Source organism: Strigops habroptila, chromosome 9, assembly GCF_004027225.2.
Source record: "Strigops habroptila isolate Jane chromosome 9, bStrHab1.2.pri, whole genome shotgun sequence".
NCBI classification, from domain to species: domain Eukaryota; kingdom Metazoa; phylum Chordata; class Aves; order Psittaciformes; family Psittacidae; genus Strigops; species Strigops habroptila.
In genome coordinates this window covers 29,740,147-29,759,653 of record NC_044285.2, presented here as the reverse complement: position 1 = coordinate 29,759,653, position 19,507 = coordinate 29,740,147, and the positions used below count along the sequence as shown (strand labels likewise).

At 56.0% G+C, this 19,507-nt stretch overlaps 1 protein-coding gene across 3 annotated transcripts in view; it reads left to right on the top strand.

Moving 5' to 3' along the window:
- The first annotated feature begins 1,214 nt into the window (after positions 1 to 1,214).
- Positions 1,215 to 19,507, top strand: part of FRMPD3 (FERM and PDZ domain containing 3) — a 56,307-nt gene continuing 38,014 nt past the window's right edge. For 2 of the 3 annotated variants that reach the window (XM_030497782.1, XM_030497785.1), the window contains exon 1: positions 1,217 to 1,285. The gene's annotated coding sequence lies outside the window, so the exon portion shown is untranslated. Of the gene's footprint in view, positions 1,286 to 19,507 lie in introns of all 3 variants that reach the window. The other variant, XM_030497783.1, reaches the window with a different exon arrangement.

Sequence of the window (19,507 nt, the reverse complement as noted above, 5' to 3'; positions counted from 1 at the left end):
GAGCTCTGATAAAGAATAGAACAGGCTGATTTGGAAAAAGGTATAATGGAAGTCAGTCAGATTTTCAAAGGAGGAATCTGTTAACATTCTTTCTTGAGGCTTTTAGCCTGCTAATAGTGTACTCGAATTCCCCAAATCCATGGTAACCTCCCTCCCAGCCCTCATTTCCCAATCTTTTCTTAAGAAATGCACACAAACCTCCTTTTGAGCATTGATAACGTAGTTTCCTTAAGAGCTTTTGTTGATTTTTTTTCCCCCAGATAGGGAGTGAGGTTACCATGTAGTCACCTATGGATGGGTGAGCAGACAGCCCCGTGCATTTGGAAAAGGGGATAAAGAGTAAGGTGTTAATGTTTGCACATCATACATGATGTCTAAATGTAATTAACAGCAAACAAACAAACCCTAATGGAGCACTGCAGAAGGGTCTCATGATGTTCAGCGAGCGGATGACAACATGGCAAGCGGTATCCACGGAGTGCCACAGGCAGAGGGGCTTGCAGAAGGAGCAGGGCAGGCGGAGCGGGGCTGGTGCTCGGGGCCGGAGCCTCCGCCGCTGCGGACGGGTGCCGGGGCAGGCCGGCTGCGCACCCAGCAGCGGAGGGAAAGGCACCCAGGCTACTTGGAAGGGGAAAGAGAGCGGAGGGGAGGTCTGCGGTGTTTGCCTGCAGGCCTGCCTGGGCTGCCTCCAGCGGTGCGGGGCTGGCGGGGGACACCCAGCAGAAGGCATCGGAGAGATGCTTGGGCTGGGGATAGAGCCGGCGGCGGGCAGGAGCGCACCCCGCGGGCGAAGGGCTCCTCGGGTGGCCGCTGATGGAGTCCCAGTCCCCCGGCACGCACGGAAGGTGAACGTCCCGGCGCGGCCGGAGGGGAAAGGGGGATGACACCCGCCGGTCCCCCAGGGCGGGGCGGGCAGACCCCGGCATCACCCCATAGCCCCCTGAAGAGGGGTTGCGCTCTCTTCCGCCCGCCCCGCGCCCCGCCCCGCGCCGCCGCCACCGCCCGCCCTCGCCCCGCAGAGCCGCGCACAGCCGCCCGCCGCCGCCGGCCGGCCGGGGCTTGGGGGGGGGACGGGGAGCACCGGGCCGGCATGGCGGCGGCGGCAGCAGCGGCGGCGGGCCCCGGCTGAGCGCTGAGGGCGGCGGCGGCAGCAGCGGCGGGCCATGGGCGCGGCGGCGGCGGGGGGCTGCGGGTGCCCTGCCCTGCCCGCCCGCCGCGCCGCGCCGCCCGCCGCACCGCCCGCCTGAGGCTCCGCGGGGTACCGGGGAGCGGCGGCGGAGAGCAGGTGAGCCGGGTGCCGGGGGGTGCTGGGGTGCTGCGGGGCGCGGCTGCGGGCAGAGCCGTCGGTCTAGCGCTACGTCGGGGGTGCTGCCAGTTTGCGGGAGTTCGCTGGTTCCCCGCCGGGGATGTGCTCGCTGGAGCAGGGTGATGGCGAGGAGGCAGGAGGCCGCCGTCTTCTCCCCAGCGCTTGCTAACATCCCGATTCCCCGCGGCTCTGTGTTTCCCATGGTGTGTGGGGAGGGATGCCCAGCTTCCCCGAGCTCGGGGAGCACGGAAGCCACTGGCGGTGTGGAGGTGCTGGCGCTGCGCTTTGCTTTGTCCTCCTGGGAGAGCCCCGGCTGCAGGGACAGCTGGAGATGTGCGTGTGGCCTTGTGCAGGTGCCAGGGTGGTGATGGGGTATCCCCTTTCCCGGCCATCCCGCTGCCCCATCGCCCTGTCATAGCCTGGACGCTGTTTCTGCGGGAGGTGTGCACCGTGGTGCGCCCGAGGAGGAATCTGGTCCGAGGGGTCCCCATGGTCTGGACCACATCAGTGCTGCTGAGCTCTGTTCTCACCTGAGATGGCTTTCCCCATCCCGGGGCCCCTGGGCAGGGTAAGGCTGTGTAGAGAGGGCAGGGAGTTCTGCCGCTGCCCCCCAGGTCACCTTGGCATGCTCCTTGGTGGTGACATTCTCTGTTAGCCCGGGTTTGTGGCAGTTGCCATCATGGATCGTGGCTGATTGAGCTGAAAGAACAAACACACTTGGCTCCTGCCCTGGGGCTTGTTTGGGTTTTTTCCTCATTTCTTTGTTCCAAAGTAATTGGATGGGATGAGTTTTGCTCCTTGTCAGCAATAGGACTGGTAGAGAGATGTGGCTTGCTTTGGGGGAAAAGCTATTTGAAATCATTCACATCTTTCTCTTCTGTCATGACAATCAGTGTGCCGCCTTCCACCTTCCTGTGCCTCAGTTTCCCCCTGTCTACAAGGGAAGGGTGAAGGAGAGAAAAGCTGGTTTGCACCAGGGCAGGCTGGGTTGTGTGTGAGAGGCTCGCCTGGCATGAGACTGCCTTGAGGGCAAGAGCGGTTCTGTGTCAGGCCCAAGGGAGGCCGAGCCTGTGCCCATCTCTGGATGGAGGTGCTCAGGGCAGGACAGGGCTGGCATTGCCTCTGTTCTGGGCAGAGACCTGGGCAGGGTGCTTCCCTGTGTCCTGCATACATCCTCCATACTCATCCATGCCCCTGCGTGAGCTGCTGGTACCCATGTCATCCTGCAGCAGGGAGTTCATACCTCACCGGAGCAACCAAAAAACCCCATCTTTTGTTGGTGCAGGGCTGTGGTGTGGAGCGGGCTCGGGGAGCTGCAAGCATCAAGGAGGGCCTGGTGCTTGGTGAGGGCATCAGCTGAGAGCAGCTGAGCTACTCGGGCTGTGCAATGCTCCTGCAGGAGCCCGTAGGGGACAGCAGCCCCAACATGGGTCCATCTCCGGTAGCGTGGCTGCTGTCCCAGTTTGGCACCTCAGTGTGCCAACTGCCCGCTTGTTTGGCATGGCAACAGCCACCGCTGTGCTGCAGCACTGCCTCGAAGACCCAGTGTCGGCACTGGTGTGGACAAGGACCTGTTGGTCTCAAGCTTCTTGAGGCGGGAGGGCGGCCTGATGCTTGCTGTGAATAGCGGCGTGCTTGTAGCAAGCTCTGGAACTCATTTGTGTCTTGCAGTAAGCTAGTTTGAGCTTTGAACTGAAGCCTAAAAGCATAAAGCCCAGTCTAGCACAGGAGAAGTCCCTTAGTGAGCGGGAAGCACTCGGGAGATAAGGTGCTGTTTGCACCAGCTGCCTGCATGTTTTTCTTCACCACTTGAGCTTGTGGGAGCTGACCTGAGCTCCAGGGATGAGTGGGAAGCAGGGCTCTGGGACATGGCCTGCGAAGCTGGACTGTGCCTCCAATTGCAGCCCCATGATACCTGGAAGATGCTTTCATGGCTTGCTTGGTGGCTGCACCCTGGCACTGAAAGACAAAGCCCCAAGTCCTCAGCTCTGCCTTAGCACCGGTCCTTCCCCCCTGCTGCTGAAATCAGCAGCAAGCCTCTCTCCTGACTCATACCATGAGTTCAGTGTCATTTGCCAGGGCAGCTCCAGCCCACGGCTTTTGTAGTGAAAAAAGTATTTATATAACGATCAAGTCGGTGGCTGCCTTGAGGATCCTCCAGCCTGGTTGGAATGAGGCTCACATCATCTGTGGATCTTCCACCAAATGAGCCCCCCGCCATCACTGGGTTGCTCCCATCTCACTTGCCTTGGAGCAGAAAGCAGCCCAAATCTCGCAGGGCTGAGATGCTTTTTGATGCCACCTTCCCCTCTCTGGGCTCAGCCGTGGCATTGCTAGGTGATGTCTTAGAGCCTGCAATGGGAGGAGGGAGATGAGCTGATGTAATGGGGCCTTTTGCTCCCTAGTAGAGCAGGGCTTGCTTGGAAATGCTCCTTCCCATCAGCACCTATCCGCAGTGCCAGTGCTGTTGGGTTGCTCTGACTTTGAAATTAGGGGATAGAGACATGGATCCACAACAGCCAGGGAGAAATGCTTGGGAACGTGGAAGGAAATGTGGCATCATCCATCTTTAAGTCATGCAGCTTGGGGAAGTGGTGGCCTTGGGCAGTGCAGGCTGGAAGGTCCCACTGTGTTGTTGAAGGACACATCTTTTTCCATTTGATCCAGCGTACCTAAACCAGTCTTTCTTCTTCTGTGGCTCCTGCTGGGAGTCTGTTCAAATCCTTGCTGCTTGCTTGCTGGAAATCTCTAATCTGGCTGAATATTATCTCAGGGCAGTGCAGTGACAGTCTGTTGGCGTGGCAGCACTGTCCTTAGGGTTCAGCAATGCTTTCCCTTCTGTTCTTCCTCAAATGCTTGTAAGACATGGCTCTCCTCTATAGAGAGAAGAGGGATGGCTCCTTCACAATCTTCCCCTTGAGGCTGGGTAAGCTCTGCCCATCCCCTGCTCTGACCTGTTCTGGTGGGACTTGTCCTTTCCTGTCAATGGAGGGCTGGAGGTTTGTTGGGGGAGATCCTACATGCACCACAGCAGAGATGACTTCTGCAGCCAGATCAGAGACAGGGTGGCCAGGAGCTGCCTTGGAGGGCATGGCAGCCAACAAGCCCCTTCGAGCCACTGGCAGTGATGATCACAACACAAAGGCTGGGTGTTTTGGGTGAGAGAGAGCCTTAAATCCTTCACAGCCCCAGCTGAACTCAGGGAACACAATGTCCAGTTTTGATTTGTGCATGGCACAGCAAGTGCTTGCACACATTCACAGATGGGCCTTTTCTTCCCCAGGGGTGCGCGTATCCTCAGCAGTCAACAATCAGTGTGTCTCAGCCTAGCCAGAATTTGTGGTCCCTGCTGGGTTTAAAGAGACCCAAGGCTCTGGTCTCAGGCCACAGAGGTGGAGTAAACAGCCCCCTTGGAATACAGGTCCCTGCACAGATCCGCCCTCTTGGAACCTGGAGAGAGATGGCCCAATCCATCCCCGGCCCAATCCGTCCCTGCCTGCACAGCCTGAGCATGCAGGACTGATGGCCAGTGACACTGGGAACACTTCTGAGCTCTTTTAAATTACCCAGGAGCTGGCCTTAGCAGCTGGTCAATAGTGAGATTTATCTTTTAAATAGCATTATTGATTGGCCAGGAAGCCTGGGTTTGTATTGATAGATATATGTACACATGCAGACAAGCCACGTGCCAGGTGCCGGTGGTGAAAGGCACAGTGTAACTTGCAGAGATGGCTTGTTGCAGGTGGGGACAGGCGTGTGTGTCCATGTGAGTGAAGTTCAGCTCCCCATTGGAGAGCAAGGAGAGGCACACCAGCATCTTTGGGTATGAACCCTTTCACATCAATCCAGCATTGTTATGCTGCCTTGACCACTCTTGAGCTTCCACCCCTTTCTTCCTGATAGGTGATGTTGCAATGCAAACATCTCCACCAACTTGCATTGCCTCTGTTTGCAGCATCCTTCCTTAGGAGAGGATGTGCAGATGTCTGCCCACAAATTGCGTGCTCTCCTCGAAGGTCACTGACCCTACGGGGATGCTTCACATGGGAGGCTTGGGGTACATGCGCAAGATGAAGGCTGCTGTAGCATTTCCCAGGGAGTCTGGCTGGAGAGGAGGATGGATGGATGAGATGGGCAGGACCTGTCCCGCCAGGGAGGGTTCTCTATTGTACCGGTCTCGGAGCCGGGGTGCCGACTGCGAGCTGACGCATGCGGGAAGCGCGGTGGGACCTGGCTCAGCTCCGAGCAGGTGGAGCTGTGGGAATGTGGCCGGGGAGACGGCTCGCTGCCAGGTCTGCTCGGCGGAAGGCAAAGTGTGCTGCTGCTCTCGAGCCACCTCCCTTCAGGTAACGGGGACCGGGTGGAGGAGGGCTCCTGTGGGCTGCGGGGCTTCATGGCTTTGTCTCCTTAGGGAGGGCTCAGAGTGGCTCTTGTCCCTCGGTGGTGCTTGCAGCAGCCGTAGCCGTGGCACTGTGCTCAAGGTCCCTGTTGCCTAGCTGCCTGCATTCAGAGCACAGGCAGCACGGTGTGGTGTGGAGGCAGCCCTTAATGTGGGAGGGGGAGCACTGTAGGAGAGGGGCCGGGCACTGGAACTGTACATGAACCAAGCTGTTCTCCTTTTAGTCCTGGGCAGAGCTGCTAGACTCCCCCTGAAGCAGCACTGTGTGCTGGGAGCCTGGCTGCTCTGTCCCCTAGGGTTGTGGAGCACAGCCAAGGTGCGGTGATGCCCGTGAGAGGAATTGCAAAACCTCTGGCCAGGTTTGCAATAGCAAAGTTCAGGCTGTGTCCGTTCTGTGCTGGTGCTGCAGAGCCCTGCTCCCTGCCCTGCCCCAGCAGCGAGCCCTGCTCACCTCACCATGTGTGCTCATTCACGCTGGCTCCGTGCGGCATGACAGAGCGTGGCCCCGTGTCCCACACCTTGCATCCAGCCTTGCTTGGGACTGTGCTGCCTGATGCTCTGCTTCCTCCTGGGAGTAGCTACGGCTGAGGAAAGCCTAGGCTGCATTGGCACAGGCAACTAAAGCAGCACGAATGATCCCTAGGGTCGTATTGCTGAAGCCCAATGGATAGGGGCTTGGAATTGCTCTGTGTGTGTGTGTCACTGTTTAGCTAATCAACAGGCATGGGAAGTTCTTCAGTGCTGTCGTGCCTACGTGTACGTGCATATGTATGTGTGTGTATGTGTATATATATACATTTATTCATAGCACTGTAGCATCTTGCTACTGTTTGGACCCCGTAAGCGCTTTTCTAGACAATGCCTGTGCACAGCGAGCACCCGGTCGCCTGATCTTAGCAAGCCAATCTATGCAGGGATCTCGGGGAAGAACAGTTGGGGTTTTATGAAGCTGGCATAATTTACAGCTAAAATAGCACATGAGAAATATGTCCAATACAATCTCCTTTGTAATCTTGTTTTCAGTTAAGCCTCCAGGGTGGTGATGGGGGGAGTAAGGAAAGCAAACTGCAAAGGGAGTTTATTACCCATGCCAAGGAGATTTGTGTGATATCTCTGTACTGAATAACCTCAATTTGCAGAGGTTAAAGCTGGCTGTGGTGCTCCCCAGCTTCAAGGGGTGTCCCCTGCCCATGCTGGGGGCACTGGCTGCAAATCCTTTTGGAGATGGCTGTATGATGTGCTCGGAACCATCCTCACCGTGGAGCTGTCCCAATGCCTGTTCCTGTGGCCAGGCAGAAGGAGCAGTGGTGATGCATCAGTGACCATTATGTTTGTGTTGGCTTGGCCTGCTACCGGGAAAGGGAATGGAATTATCTCACTCCTGCTGCCTTTGTGGGTTGCGTTTCTCTTTAGTTTTCAAACCACATATTGTCCCAGATCTCCTGCCAATAGCAGGGAGCGAACTGATAATGCAGCTGCTATTAATAAAGCAGCATTATTACATATTCATATCAATCAGACTTGTAATTCCACAATATTTAAAGGGAAAACAAAAAGGCAGTGCCTCACCAGGACAATGGAGGAAGGTGTCAGGTGGGATGGTGTTGAAGATGCATTTCACCAGCGTTGGCAGAACCTGCTCCTCTCATGTTTCTTCTCTTGGGGATTCCCATGCTGAGCGGGCCCCGAGGTCCTCACCCATCTCCCCCTCAGCCTTCCTCCTCCCTGTCAGCGCCGAGCTAAGAGGTGGGATCCCAAAGGTGTTTGTGGGATCCCCGGAGCACTGTCAGTGCAGGGAAACAGGAGTGGTGCGAGACGGAGGAGCGCTGAATTCAGGCATCTGGGTTGGCAGGAATGGCTCGATGCTCTTCTCCATCTTATATAGAAATTTTCACATATTATGTAAATTAAAAAGCAAAGTATGGAAAATTTGGGTATAAATCTGGGATGTATATATGTTTGTAGAGCCATTAGAGAGGGAAGTATATCACAGAATCCTGGCCAATGGATAAATATACTTAAGCTGCCATTCCTGCAATAAAACATGCTTTCTGTCATTGCTACAGTATGAAAAAAAAAGTCCTGTCTCCAAAACTGTGGCAGCGTTTTATGGTAAGCCGTAAATTGGAGGAGATACCTAATTATTCACAGAGTATTACAGAGGTGTCGGTAAATGACTTCACCATTAAGGCTGTACCGAGACATAAAGCAAACCCTTCGCTCTCACTTCTTAATGTTTGAATTCAATGTCCAGATTCGGCCAAACGAGCCCTGTGAGGCTGAGCCCACGTTCCATGTGCACTGGGCTGGAAACTCGCCCTTACCCCTCAGGCTGGGAACGTTTTGAAACGCAGCCGTGAGACCTCCAATTCCTCCGATAAGCCCCACGGTCCATGAGCCTTTCACATGTGTCGGAGCTGCTCCCATCTCACCTCCAGTTCCTCTGGCTCCCAGCACATGCCAAGGAAAAGGAGCAGGGCTGTTCCACAGGGTTCCAGCGCTGGCAGCCCCGGGAAGTGGGCTGGCATTGAGCCTTCCCGACAGCGGCTTTTGGTGGCTGCAGCAAACAGTTTCCAAGCAACTCGGAGGCTGCTGGTCTAAGAGGACTCTTGATAGAGGCATGTAATATTAAATGGAGTTATTAAAAGGAGCAACACTAAAAAGGATGCAGGAAGGGCAGCCAATGTGGTGTAGCCAACATCCTTCTGCCATCACTCATATCGTAAGTGCTTTAACAAATCTGGAGGCATGTCTTGGCTGAAATGCCTATAAAGCCCTGGTAAGACTGCAGGGTGCTGTGGACAGGCTGTTTACAGGGCACTGCTGTCCTCGCAGCTCTTCAGCTGGGTGCTGGACAGATGCAGAGGGTGCAAAAGATGTGGTCCTTCCCCCAAGGAACTGTGTCTCAGGCCTCCTTCCAGGTCTGGGACCTTTTTTCAGCAGATCTGTTCCCTTGCATTGCCTGGCTGTGGCAGAGCTTACAGTGAGTGCTCTGCTCATGTGGGAAGAGGTGGGAGAAGGCCACCAGGTGGATCAGGTGGGTCCATCTCCCTGTACAGGTATCCACCCTTGGTCCATGCCCTGCCATGCATTTCCTCTCTGGAGGCTTAACTGCTTCTTTCACATCCTATGTCCTTGCTCTGCCTCTCTTAATTTCCACTGTTTCGATGCTGCTTTGCATCCTGCAGCCACTTCCATTGCTGTCTGTGGCCACCTTTGCACATCCAATCCCCTCTCTTCATCTTTGTTGCTGCTTGCTCCCCTTGACTTTGGGCTGCAACAAGGAGTTTTGCCTGTGTGAAGACCATGGTCAATACTGAGAATCACCGCTCAGCACTGCGTTCCAGCAGGATGGCACCGTCTGCAGGCACTTGAGTCAATCTGTCCCTTCACAGGGAGCAGTCTGGAGGTTGCTCCATCCATTCCTTTATGGGCATGAGCTGGAACTGCTCCTCCTGCTGCTACCCATGGTCCCGGAGGCTGACATGGTGCTGGTGGGAGGTGGGCCAGGCCAGCAGGAGCGTGCTGCCATCAGTATGTACAACCAGCCCCCGTTGGCTGTCACATCCCTCCAGGGCTGGCTGCTCACCAGCCCCATGCAAGCTTCTCCCATCCTGGGGGCAAGCAGAGATCCCAGCGCTGCACTCTGGCCAGGGGCAGCGAATGATGTAGCAGCTCTTTGTCCGCTAAGTGATGGAGGTCTCTAAGTGGGCTGGCAGCAAAAATCCCCATCAAACATCTCCAGAGGACCATGATGGTGCCTGGAAAAGTTCAGATACAACCCAGGGGGATCTTTCCTGCCTGGATGCATGAGCTGTGGGTAGCGAAAACAGAGGCTGCAGCTTGTTGGCCTGGGGAGATGGGTGGTGTGTGGCAGCTGAGGGGTTTGCGTGTTTGCAGAAAGCCCCTGTAGCATTGCTGTGTGTTCACAGGAGGCACAGCAGGACCTCTGCCTCCATCCTCAAGGGGAGGAATGCCGAGATGCTTCCCTGGCACCAGTGGGAGAGGCCAGCAGCATCAGCTGGGCTCCTTCAGGGCTTCTGAGCAGTCTTGGCCAGGCTTGTTCCACCTGAAGTGGGTAGAAACTGAGGTTAGTCTGCCCCAAGCAGAGCATGAGTTGCTTGATTTTGGGAAAGAGAGAGCTAATTGAGAGCAGACAGGAGCCGTATCGGTAGCCAGTGGGACTGTTTATGTCACAGGGGATGCGTCAAGTGCCCGCCACTTTGCTGTGGTTATATGTAGCAGGAGGCATCTGGCTCTTCATCGCCTTGTCCATGAATTTAACTTTCTGCTTCTCCTGAGGTAGTGTGAGCTCACGACGGGGGGGAGATAAGGAAGAGGTAGGTTTTTTTGCTGATCAAAAGCAAATCCAACACATGTTGTGAGCAAACACTGGCACTGCAGGAGTGCCAAAAGGCCAAACTTGGAGGAGACCTGCCCAAGGGCAAGGCAGGGTTGGGAAGCGGTTTGGCAGGCAGGCAGGGGCTTGCAGAGCAGATGGGGGTGAGATCCATCTCTTCCTGGGCATGGGAAGAAACTCCTAGATTCTGGAAATATTGTTGGGGCACTGAAATCTAGAGATGGATTTGAAGAGGCAGCTGCTGTCATGATCCAAGTGGCAAAGTCTTGTCCTCAGGCAGGCATTTTGCCCTCGAAATGGACAAAGCTCAAGTGACTTTGCAGCTCTTCCCAGTGCTGGTTTGGGTTGGGCTCTGTCCTGCTGTCCAATCCCTCAAAGCACCAGGCGGATAAGCCGCATACCTCCTGGGCAAGCGATGCCACCAGTCTATGTGTGACATCACCTACATGTGTGATAGCTGCACCAGTGCCCAAAGAGGGGCTGTGACAAGAGGAGGGAGGGCAGGGTCTTCCCACAGGACCTGGAGCAGGAAGGGTTGCCTTGTGGCGAGGTCCCATGTGCCCGGACAGCCGGGCCATTGGGAGCATCCGCTGTGGTCCAGTTGGAAAGGTGGGGACACGAATGCCCTGGAGCACCAGAGGAGATGCTTCACCATCAGCACAGACAGTGCTGGCAGCGGGAGGGGATGCTGGGCTGCCGGACCCTAGCGTCAGTGCTTGTGCTGCTGCCATAAATCTTCCTGGCATTTGCGTGTGGGGACAATGCAGAGACCATTCCTGCTGACTTATGGCTTCTCTGCTCCACGGGGATAGGAAATAGCATCGTATGGCTGGCTCTGCCAACATTTACTGCATCATGAGTTGTCCTTCCTCCCCATACAACACCAGTGGGACTTGGCAAGTGGCTACTGCCAGGCAGGCAAGTGAAGGGAATGGGAGGCAGTGGGATGTCCCAAGCGGGGCATCCCAGCAGCAGCACCTTAAAGTCTTCTCTGTCTCCACATGATGGGTCTTGGTGGCCAAGTGCCTTCTCCTTCTGTGCCTCAGTTTCCTCATTCTTCCAAGGGGAATGATAGTAACGGCTCTGAAGTGCTTTGGGAGGAAAGGGAAACGCCAAGCGCTGTCTCTGTCCCTGATGTCATGGTCACTGGGCTGTGGTGGCCTCCTAAAGCCTCTCTGCCCAAGGAAGCCCCTCTCTGCCTCTTGGTGCTCTGAAGAGACATGGTGCAGCTCTTGGCTACACAGATTTTCTTTCTCCGTGGCTCTTTTCTTTCCTACTCAGCATTCAGGGATCATCCTTCTGGTAACCAAGGTATTTGCATAATTGGTATCTTGTGGTAATTGCTCCCTTTCAGAAGAGGTGCGTATCATCCCATCCATCCCATCGTTTCTTTGGGAGCTTGTGCTGTCTTTGAGGCCAGGTGGTTCCTGGAGCGGGGTGGTTGTGCTGCTTCCCTGGGGCTCAGGAGATACCTGCCCCAGGGCTCAGGACAGCCTTTTGCCCACAGGCTCCTGCACAACCAGCGATGTCCTGTGTCCTGCTGTAAGTCCCTTCCTCACCCCATACCTCAGTTTCCGCTTAGCCTCAGAGCCTCTGAGCTGGGTGGGGAGGATTATCTCATGCCATGCAGTGGGACACGGGATCCCATCTGTGCAGGAGCTGCCTTCCCACGGCTGCTCCCTCTCTCCCTGATGCCATGGCATGGAAAAGCAGCTGATGGGAAACGCTTCACAGCACTTGAGCAGCTAGCGGAGCAGTGAAGCGGGGTGGGAGGTGTGAGGCTGTCACCCAGCCAAGGGAGATGCTGCTCCGTGGGGGTCACCCAGGCATTCTGCCCCATGCCACCAGCAGCCGGGGGGGCAAGTGGTGGCCAATGCGTGTGTGCCTGCGGCCGCCCTCGCCCACCTGGCACCGTGACTCACTCCCCGGGGAGCAGCTCCCACACGGCAGCGTTTCCAAGAGACCGAGGAGATGCCTGTGAATGGCAACGGCTGCACAGGGAGCCCCGGTCCTTGTTCTGAGGGCACGGGAAGGGTGTGCGTGTTCCCAGCCAAGGAGAACTGGGAAGTGGGCAGCCTGTGTTGGGGTGGAAAGCCGCAAAGCCTGGTCTTATCCAGCGCTGGCAAAGGTTGGAAAGGCCATGAGGAAGTGAGTGCTTGCTGGCGCGGATGTGGCATTGAGCAAGAGAAATGCCCAGCTCTGAAGGCTCAGCCATCAGCCCCGGGGATGGAGGGGCAGGCAGCCAGCTCTCTGCAGGCATGCAAGCAGGCTCCTGGGTTTGCTTCCCATTAAGTGTGGGGAAACAAGCCTGTTCTGGTCTTGAATTATTTCTGTGTTATTCATCTTCATGTGTGCTGTCTGCAAGTGCAGGGATGCCTGTGGGTCTGGGACGGGCAGCAACGCAGAAACCAGCCTGGCCTGTGGTGCAGAGGTTAAACCATCCCTGTGCTCTCTGACTGCAAGAGGGAAAATAGCACATCCTCTTCCACAGGCGGTGCCGGTGCTGCCTGACCTGACTGCTAAGCAGGGCTGAGGTTTCTCTGTGTGCTGAGCTGCCCTGTCCCCCCATCCTTCTCTGGGTGAGAACAGGGAGCTGCGTCTGTCCCTTCTCCCCTGCGCTGGCATTGCTCCCAGCATGGGCACACTCAGCTCCTCTTCATTGCCTGCTCTGCCCTCCAGACCTTGCTCCTGTGCTGCCGTCAGCCAGGTAGCAGAGGCTGCTGCTGCTCCGGCACCCATGATCTCCTGGCTGTGTTAGGTATTGGTTTATCTGTATAGAATCTCATGTCATGTATCTTCCCAAAGGCTGGCAGGTAATTCTGTATTCACTGTCCCTCCTAACGTGCTGGCCTCTCCTCTCTCCCTGATAGTTTGATATCCTCTTCAGGTTTAAGCCCCCAGGAACCTATGTTGTGTTTCCAATCCCCAAAGAACAACGCTGCTAAATCCAAATCCCAGTGTTGGTTTCTCTGAGTAGCCCCTAATTCCCTTTCCTATTAGCAGGATGCCGAGTTAACAACCTCCTCATGGTCCTTATCCCCATGGAAGTGCTCCAGCGACAGGGACTGGCTGCATGGGGCGCAGGGGCTTGGCTGTGGTGAGGTCCATGCCCTCTCCTCCTGGCAGCTCTGACCTGGCCCCAGTGCCCAGCTCTGGCAGAGGGTCACCCACAGCCCCAGGCAGCCAAACCCAGGGCAGGGTGATGTTGGGGTGCTGGGAGGCTGTGGCAGTGTTTGCCCACATGCTGCAGACTGGCTGCTTTGATTCCTTCCAGGGGCGAGAGGGTGATACCTCCCGCATGAGTTAGGGCTTCAAAGTACTTTGCACCCAAAGCCTTGCCTCAGAGACTCCACAGACCCCATGGACCCCAATGGAGGTTTCTCTCTGCAGCTGCCCTGGGAGGCAGTTCGTTACCATCTCACAAGCAGGGTAGGTGATGGGATGCAGAGCAAGGGGAGCATCTCCCAGGCTGTGGGCTCTTGCTGGCAGAGGATCCTTTCTGCTGGTTGGACAGAGGAGGCTTTGAAGTGGTTCTGCGCTCAGTTGGGTTTTGTGCTTTGCTTTTTTTTTCCTCTCCCTTTAATGGGAATTGTATTCTGTGCGTGGAGCACTTGGTAATTCTCCTCCTGGCTGCTGCTGCCGCGTCACCTCCAAGCAGCTCTCGTGAGGCTCCTCTTTTCATTGCTGTACAGAAAACTCGAGCCTTGGGTCTGCTCCTGCTGTAACCTTACTGATAGAGAAACATCTCTCAGAAGGCGTTAGATACCTGGTCCTGCCTGGGGTAGGGACACAGAGAAGAGACCTTGAAAGCAGCATCCCCACCGTGTTAGCTGCAGTTGTCAGCCTGGGGATCTGTATGGTCGCAGCCAACACAGCACAACGTGCGCCTCGCTGATGCTTACTGCAATGAAACACTGATTGTTGGTTGTTTGTCATTTCCTCAGCCAAAATCCGCTAGTCCCAGGGGGCACCCAGGCCTGAGATGGACAAGGGAATGGAGAGTTCCCTGGGCCGTCCCAGAGCCGTGGGTTTCTTCAGGGAGGGAGAAAAACCTTGTGCTGTGGGAGAGAAGCTGGATGCTCCCATCCTTTGGCTCTGTAAGAGGGGGATGCTGGGGTTTGCTTTGTCTCAGCTCTTCAGGGGAGATCTCTTTATGGCAATTCCTTCCATTGCTACCTGTTCATGCAGGATGAGATCCAAGTCAGACAGTCTCTGCTAATGCCGATACTGATAACTCGCCTGTGTTTACCTGCCCCTGGCAATATTCTTGCAAATGAGGTGCCAGCAGGGATGCTGGCATGTGTACGCTGCTGTATGCAGGTTTTACAGGACCAATAAAGCGAGGCTGGGGCATGTGGTCAGGAGGAATCATGCTGGCATCCAGCCAGAGAGCCAGTGGCACATGGGGAATGTCTGTTGTCCAGCCAGTTTGAGATGCCAGTGCCTCATCACTTGCTCCTTCACCTGGCACTTGTTTAACAGACGGTCCTTGTGGAAATGGCTTGAGCTTCACGTGTGCTAACCACAGCTCCTGCAGACTCCTCTGCTGAGAAGGTGGCAGTTTGTTACCCAAGCTTCAGTGCAGGCTGCTTCCCAGGAACCATTGCTCAGCATGAAGAGCAAAGGCCAAGTTTATATACCTGTGGGTCTCCCAGTCCCTCTGTGATTTGGATCCAGAGCTCTGCTCCTGCCTGTCCAACATGAAGCTGCGCCAGATAAGCCTCCAGTCTCTCAGTGCTGCACAGGGTGTGAGCAATGCCCCCAGCCACAGCTCTGTGGAGAATGGGCAGCATCTCTGTCAATAACACTGCATCTCTGCCTCAGTGGCCCCAGGGGTTATCTGAAAACTCACCCTAGACCCTGAGCCTCTTATTGCCTGTATCCTCTGATAGACCTCGACCGCTGCCTGCAGCAGCAGGATTAGTGGGGCTGTCAGGAGATGGGAGTATCTCATCTGTCCTGCAGATCTGTGGTACCACCCGTCATTACCGAAAGCGCTGCTGCATGATCCATCCCCAGTGTGGGAATGGGCTGGCAGGGAGCCATGCTTCTGGAAGATCTGCTCCTCCTTCCTCTGCCGTGGGCTCCAGCATTTGCAGATGCTCTGGGTCAGAGGCTTTTGTCTCTCCTCTGTTTTAATTGCAATGAGGATCGATGGTTTCGTGGTTGAGCTTGAGCATGGGAAGCCCATGAGCTCTCCTTTGTCCCCGGCACCCATGCAGCTCCCTGCCAGCAGGCAGCCATGACCAGAGGCTCCTCCACAGCTTGGAGGAGCTGGCTGAGTGCCCAGAGGGTGCCCGAGCATCCTGGTGTGTTCAGCACCGAGAGAGGTCTGTGTCAGCCACCGTCCCCTGGAGCCAGGCAGGAAGTCCGCTCTTCTCCAACCTCATTGCAACCCCTTCCCATGCTTGCAGAGAGCCCATTATCGTACCTACTTAACAGGCAGGGGTTTGTATGGACTTAGCACCAAGATGGTAGGCCTGGAGCTCCACAGCTTTCACAGATGGATGTCCATCCTAAACATAGGACAGAGCTTGTAGTTCCCATCTCCCTGTGACAGCTGCTGGCAGCCAGGATGTACTAAGGACCGACTGGTTCATCTGCTGAGAGCTTTTGATTGTTGCTGTTATCATTTTGATTACCTTTTGTATAGGCTAGCAGAAGGGTTTTAATCTGGTCAGTGAAGTAGGAAATGGGAGAAGCTGTGCCCAGCGCTCACTGAGGAGGCAGCGGGGCTGGTGGCTCCTTGTCCACATGTCTATGGATGCTCTTGGCCAAACTGGGAGTGTCGGGTAGAAGTGTTCCTGGCCCAGCCTCATGGGGCTGCAGATGTCCTTTGTGTTATGCACAGCCCAGCTGGTGCCCAAGCAGCCAGAGATGCTTAACCATGGTCTCACAGCTGCCCAGAGCTGGTCACTGCCTCAAAGCATTGCTGCGAGCAGGCAGAGGAAGGGGTGGCAAGCTCCCAGGGTTTCAGCTCTGCCTCCCGTTCTTGCAACTCAGGACAAAGTCATCTGATGTATTCCCGCCAGTGGCTATGAATTGTCATTCACCAGAAGTGCCAAGGTGACAGCTGTGAAGACCACAGGCAGTGGTTTCGCCTGCAGATGAGGAGCAGCTCTGTAGATCCTGGCTCTGTGATGCTCTCCAGATGCCAACACAGCCGGTGTGAACAGGCATGGCGGGTTAGGCAGCCACCACTGCTGTGCTGCATCGCCTCTGAGGCTCAGTCACAGCCCACAGTGGGTTCAACCTGCCACAAAATGGGTTTGTTTCAGTCCCTCTTGGTGAAAGCAAAGTAGCAGTGCTGTAGGCAGAGCTGTTTGCTTCGCACTGCAGCGGCTTGGGCGCACAGATGGGGCAGATGGCATGTGGCAAAGGGAAGGGATGAGGATGGGGAGCAGGGCTGTGTGCCGTGGGACTCAGCCAGTCCCACTGGGTCTGGCATGGGGAGGTGTCTTGCCCCATCTCAAGCTCTCTGTGCCACCACCAGCTTCCCTGCTGCGGATGTGCCTGGAGGGCTGTTGCAGTGTGGTTGTAACAGTGGGACTGTCCATCACTTCCCCTGCTGTACACACAACTCCAGCCCGCTGCCCTCCGTGTCAGCCCCAGCTCCTGCTGCTCGAGGTGCAGACAGTTGGTTGTTTCAGCCTGATCCCATCAGTCCATCATGGTCTACAAAGCCCATGGGCATCCTGCTGCAGGAGAAGAGATGCCAGGGGCCAGGTAACAAAAGAGGTGATGAGGGGAGGCAGCATTCCCGTATCCTGGGGGCTCTGGGTGCTGTGGCACAGCAGGGGTGCTGCAGCCCCATGGCAGTGCAGGTTGCAGGGCATTGTGCAGGAACGTGTTGCAGCTAATGCTGTGTGACAGTTTGACAGGTCCTCCTGGCACAGCCAGAGCTGACATGCTGTCTTCAGAGCTGTCACTCTTTGGCTTCCACACTACAGTGTTTATCATAAACAGTAAGTAACCTTCCCCCAGTGTTTAAGGAGTGAGCAGGGCTGTGGTTTTATTTGCATGTTCTTAGGAAGATGCTCAGCCCCATGTTAATCATCTCTGGGCTGTATCCTCCAGAGAGATGGAGCTGGATGGGGACGGGTTCAACATCCCCATGGTCTGAGGAGGTGATGCTGAGCACCACCCTTAGAAGTGCTCACAGTGGCCTGGCTGGGGACTGGGTGAGGATGGCATCAGCTCCTTGGGGCTGGGGTAGCCACGGACCCCTGCAGGGTCAGGAGTTTCACATGTGAAACACAGGAGCAGGACATATTGCTGCCCTCCCCAGCCCCTTGAACTTGAACACTATCCTGTATGGACCACTGTCCTCCTGGCAGGAGCTCTGGGGCACGAGGTGCCATCACAAACCAGCCCAGGGGGGATGATTGTGGTCCCGCACCTTCCATTTCTCTGCTCCGCTGGGTGTTCTTGGTGCTTTCTGAGAGCAGTGAGGCTCCCAGCGCTCAATCCCTTCCACCCTCAGAGAGAGGCAAACCAGGAACACACACAGCGAAGCCGAATTACCAGTGTGTCTGGAGAGGCAGGGAGCTGGAACAAGACAGGCTCTGACAGCTGCTTTCAGGTCTGTGAGAGACTGAGCAACGTGTCAGCCACGCACAGCTCGTCTTGCACAGCATCAACCCCCGTTTTGCCCGGCTGCTTTTCAGCATGCACAGCCTGTCCGTGCCTCAGGAGCTGCCTGGCTCTACCTGTCCTGCCTGTGAAATGCATTCAGGATGGGTGCTGGGGTGGCAGCCATGGGCTGCTCCATCATGGGGCCGTGCCTAAGCAGTGGGGATGCGCTGGTCCCTGCAGTGGGGCTGGGAAGCAGCATGTGTTTCCAGGCTGAGTCATGCTGAGGGTTTGTCTTGTTCCTTGTTAAGAGTCCAGATATGATATTTGCTTGGCAGAAATCAGCTTATCATTCACCCCTCCCCCTGTCCGTCCATCCACCCATCCACCCATCCATCCATCCATCCATCCATCCATCCATCCATCCATCCATCCATCCATTCCTCCTTCCCAGCTCCTTCATGTAGCAGCAGAGTAGCATCTGTAGGGAAAAAAAATCTATCTGCCTGGAAGATTTGAGTTGCTCTGCAGGGCTGTAAGGTCAGGAAAGCAAAAGCTGTTGCTTGCTATGCAGAGCACGGAGCTGGTGTGCTGGGCGAGCAGGTACTTACTCAGCTACAGCTGCAAGGGTCAGCTTTGAGCTGGTGGGGCGCTTGCATCCATGGGAGAGGGGAAATGATGCTGCGAGGGCCAGAAGGGGATGGCGGGCGAGCGGGGGAGATTGGCATGCGCTGTCTCTCATGCTGGCCAGCCAGGCAGTCGGAGCTATGGAGGAGAACAGGACACCCTCACCGCCCTGTCCCCCCGTGCCGAGTTGTCTCTGCTCAGCTGCTCTGTGCCTAGGTCATTTAAGCTTTGATTCAGCTTTGAAATTGCTTTGGCTGAAACTCTGTTGTTTTCAGTCTGCGGGAGCATCGTTGAACATGTCAAAAAGATAAATTGGACAAAAGGAGAGGGAGAAAAAGAGAAAAGAGGAGAGCAGAGCGGGTTGTGGTCTCCCGGCAGCTGGCTGCTTCAAGCACACGCTGCCTTCCCAGGGGCAGCTCCTTGCCTTGCCGTCCTGTCCCCTTGTCTGCAGGGCTGAGACACTCTCCCGGGCATTCCCCTTCTGCCAAAGGGGATTTTCCCCTGGGAATCTCGCATCTGCCCTATGTGAGCCTGGTCTGGGAGCACCAGGAGCACAGCCTCTGAGACCTGCCTCTGTATCTGCCCTGCTGGGGCTGGGACACCGAGTCCAGCTAAAGCCCCCCTGCTGGGGAGCACTGTAGCAGGGCTCTGGAGATGAACATGAAAGACGTAGGAGACAAACCCAAGCAGGACAGACAGCGAGAGGGCTCCTGGGCCTTGAGGAGGGCTCAGACCAGACCTGTGTGTGTCCCCAGGGGTTTCACTCGCTGTGGGTTTGTACATGTCTCAGGGTGCACCACACCAAAATGCCTGGTCCAGGGCCCATGGAGCTAGGGAGGGTCTGTGCAGCACAGAGCCAGTCTGCCTGGGTTGCCTTGGGCTTCAGCCCAGGCTCCCTAAGGATTCCAGAGACCCCTGTCCCAGCAGCTCAAGGAGGGTTCAGGCTTCTGCATCCCTGGAAGCATCAGGCATGAGGGATGAAGTTTGGGGGCTATCTGTCCATTTGGGGTTATCAGTCAGTGCTGGAAGACATGGCACCATCCAAGGGCTCCTGGAGCCAGCACTAGGGATGCAGCAGTGATCAGCTTCAAGCAGGCTGCTGTTCTAATGCCTTCACCACTGCTAATGCCGTCAGCTATTAGGGGAACCGCTGCCCTGAGGTCTCATTAACTGCCAGGCACAGAAGGAACATGCCCCCTGGGGAACTGGAGGGTTAAATCCCAGGAAGGAGCTGGGACCCCTG